The sequence below is a fragment of the Fukomys damarensis genome, unplaced genomic scaffold, assembly GCF_012274545.1.
Source record: "Fukomys damarensis isolate Sample0158 unplaced genomic scaffold, DMR_v1.0_HiC HiC_scaffold_37, whole genome shotgun sequence".
Classification (NCBI taxonomy): Eukaryota; Metazoa; Chordata; class Mammalia; order Rodentia; family Bathyergidae; genus Fukomys; species Fukomys damarensis.
In genome coordinates this window covers 10,614,484-10,618,419 of record NW_022900949.1, presented here as the reverse complement: position 1 = coordinate 10,618,419, position 3,936 = coordinate 10,614,484, and positions in this window count along the sequence as shown.

The following is a 3,936-nucleotide window of genomic DNA, read 5'->3' as shown; positions in this document are numbered from 1 at the left end:
GTGACGTCGATAGCTTCGGGGGGGGGGCGGGAGGTCACGTGGCCCGACCGCTCAGCCCTTGGGCGTCCCTTGAGGTCTGGGGTCTTAGTTTTCTTGCTGCAGCTTCGCGTCTCCAAACGCTCCACTCTCTTCTCCAAGTGAAGCACCTGAGAGACGGTAGCAGTGTCGGGCCTGGCCACCCTCCCTAGCGTTTTCTCCCGCCCGCGCCAGTGAACACCAAGCTGTGCCTGTCATCCCGGTGCTCGCCCTTAGGGGCCCAGTGCGGTCCTCTGCAGGCCTCTGGGCGCCTGGTGTCCACTTACTCTCATTACTGCCAGGTCCCTGTGCCCGCCAATGTCTGTGGCCAAGGCCTCCTGTGCCCCCCGCCCCCGCCACCTCCTTTGGCTTTTCTCTGGGCCAACCTTGGAAGGGTCCCCTGGTCACTACCGGCCAACGTCTAGCTGCCCTCGGTGGCTAGTGAGCTCCCAAACGCCACGTTGGCCGTGGTGTGGATCTCCTACCAGACACCCTTTTCTCCTTCCTTGTCTCTGCGGCACCAAGGGCGCACAGGGGCTTGGGTCCCAGATACCCCATTCATTCAGTGAGGGGAAGATGACTGGGCTCTAAGACTGCCTTCAGCAGCAAAGGGGGAGTCGGACCTGCATCTTCCTCTTAGGGTCCTGGAACTGGGAGAGGTGTCCATTGCTGTTACTGTCGGGAGAATAATTAGTAATCCTGGTGGCAGTGAGTAGAAGGACACAAACGTGATTAGGCGGGAGGCCTGGTGGGGTGGAGGGAAGCAGGGCCTGGACCAGGAGCGCCCCAACAGCCGCTGAGCGGGCCTGGACCTCGTGCAGGTTGAAGAAACCACAGCGAAGGAGATACGGTCTCCTGGCCAACACTGAGGATCTGGGCGACATGGCCTCCCTGGACAGTGACGAGGAGACTGTGTTCGAGTCGAGGAACCCGAGATGGTAAGGCAGTCCTGCTGGCCTCTAGGCCTCAAGTGAGGGCCTGGTTCAGTGACTGGAGTCAGGGAAACAGCAAGAGCCAGAGGCTTGATCAGCTTGTGGGGCCTCTGACCCATCTCAAGCATCTATGCTCAGGTCACTACCACCCAGGACAAGGCCTAGGACTCTCCTTAAGATGTCCCAGGCCTGGGGATTTGGCTCAGTGGTTCCGCTGCCTGCCTTGAAAGCACAAGGTCCCAAGTTCGATACCTAGTACAAAAAAAAAAAGATGCACCAAAGTACTAAGCATGGTGGTGCATGCCTGTCATCCCAGCACTCTTGGAGGCTGAGGCAGGAGGATTTCGAGTTTGAGCCCAATCTGAACAACTTAGACCCCAAAACAAAAAAAATTTTTAAGGTCTAGTAGCCCTGAAAACCACAGATTCCATCTTCAGTACTGGGAAATAAATAAGGTGCTCTAGACTCCACTCTGATGGACAATAGAAGTGCCCAGGTGGAGAGTTCGGTCAGGTAAGGCCTGTTTGGTGGTAGGTAGGAGGACCAGCACCAGCACTTGAAGATGCCCAGGCAGAGGTATCAGCAGGGGTGAAGGCCCTGAGGCTGGTGGGAAGCGGGGCTGGATAGAGACGAGAGGAACCACCTGGCTGCCCTCAGGACGCTTGCCTGCTCGGGGTCTGCTGACATGGAGACCAGGGCAGAGCTTTCCAGGCCCCTTCAGGAGGCAGATTCTAGGCTAGGGACGCCCTTTCCTTCTCGGTGGCCGTTGTGGGTGGGTGCCCTGCCCTCCCCTCTCACTCTGTGCCCCTCACATTCCAGATGCTGCTGTAAGGCAGTCACGTTCCTAGAGGCCATGGGGAAGGATGAGATGGCCCCTGTGTTCTGCTGGCTTCAGTGTCCACCCTCCAACTGAGACCTAAAGTCCCCGTCACACCCGGACCCCAGTTCCTGATCATGTGGCCTCGCCTCCCTGCGCACCACTACTGCCTGGCCCAGGGAGCCCTGTGGAAGCCAGAGGGGCCCTGGCAGCTGCCGCCCAAGATTCTGACGCTCCCAGACAGACTGTGACCCATGCTACTCCCCTCCCCTTGGGAACTGGCAGCCCTGCACCGAGGCCTGCTGGGCAGGCGGACGGAGGGGTCTGTCGGGAAGCCCCTTCCTGTGGGGCTGTTGACAATAAAGGAAGCCATGGTTTTGCGCCAGGGACAGCCCCACCTTGACTCCACACTGGGCCACCTGGCTGGGCGGATGAGAGGTGGGTTGGAGTGTCGTTAGAGACCAAGCTGGGCTGTTGTCACCTTGCCCCAGCTGTCTAGAGGATTGGGTTAGGAATCTCGAGTGGTAAACAGAGGCAGAGGGGACCAGTTGCCTAGGACAAGGCCTTGCCTGTTATTTCTCTTTCTAGAAGGAACCTGTGTTTGGGCCGGGGATTTAGCTCGGGTTCCGCCGCCTGCCTTGCAAACACACGGACTCAAGTTTGATCCCCGGGACCAAAACAAGAAAGGAGCAGGGGATTTGGCTCAGTGGTTCCACTGCCTGCCTCACAAGTGTAAGGACCTGAGTTTGATCCCCAAGTACCACAAAAAAAAAAAAAAAAAAGGAAGAAAGAACCCCTGTCCATCCCTCAAAGCACTGGTCCAGGGGTCCCTCTGCTACACCACCTTCAATCTGGTACTCCCGAGCAACTCTGAGGGATCTGTCTCAGGCCACCTGTGCCTCTGGTGAGAGGGAGTTCTAGAGGAGCTGGTGCTGTGATGTGAGTGAGGAAGTCGTCAGCCTGGGTCTGGGACAATGGCCCCTTTCGGTTCCCCTGTGAGCCGCCGTGCAGCGCCCGCCGCTCCGGTCATCTCTTCCCTCTGTAGTTTGGCCGAAGTACATGAGGAGAGGCTGATCCACCGCCAGAGGTCTCCCGAGAGCCACCTCGCCAGCCCGCCTCTGCTTGTAGTGTGGCGGCGCGGCCACCAGGTGGCGGGCTCGCGCCGCCTCCGCCCGTGACTCCCGGAGCCAAACTCCGGGAGCTTGGGTCCCTCTGGCCGGGTTTCTCGAGCACCTCGTCCTCACCTGGGCTCCCCGGGTTCGTCCACCTCTAACCGTCCCTCTCTCCCCCTGCCAGCCTGAGCCTGGATCCTCGCCTGTCGCCGGGGCGCACAGGAGTGAAGGGCGGGGGCCAGGCGGGGTCGCCCCTCTTCTTCCCACCCGGGGTTTAAAGGCAGCCCTCGGGGACTGCGCCCAGCGGGTCCTGAGAGGAGCATGAGGTCCTGTGGGAAGGCTCTGGGTGTCGGACCCGCTCTTAACAGGTTCGAAGATACTGTCCCTGGCCCTCAACCTGACATCTGCACCCCCTTCCCACATCCCTGAGCCTCCCTTGAACTTCAAAAGGCGCATTAATTACTCTAATGAGGTCAGGAGAGACCCGCGCCACAATCCGGAGCCGGGAGGGTGGGTCCCGCGCCGCTTCCGCTCTGCTCCTGTTACAGCCGCCCCTGCCGCAAGCGCGAGACTGGTGTGCGCGTGCATGCACGTCTGCGTTCATGTGTGTGTGCACTGTGCACGCACGTGTGTACATGGCTGGGTTGCACTGGCACTAAAAGGCCCCCAGCGCAGCCCTGGTCTCCTATGCTCCAGGACACCACACACTAGGTGCCGTACCAGCAACATAAGCGGTCACACAGTGTCACCTCCGAGGATCTCAGGCCCTCCTCTCCCTGCCCAGGGCCCCACAGGGTGACCCCGCCAGCTCCAGCTCCTCTCAGGCCTGGTTTGGGTCCTGTTTGTAGCTGCCAACCCACCCCCAGTGTCCTTTGCGGGACGTGGGGGCAGTGGCAGTGATGAGGTGACCTTGGCGGTCCAGAGCCAAAGACATCTTCCTGCGGATGGGTTGGTGGTCTCTGCCACGCCCAGCCCTGGGTCTCCCACAGACTCAGCCCCACATGCATCCCGATCCCTTAGGGGACTGTGGGCCAGGAGCGCAGGTCACAGGTCCCTGTCG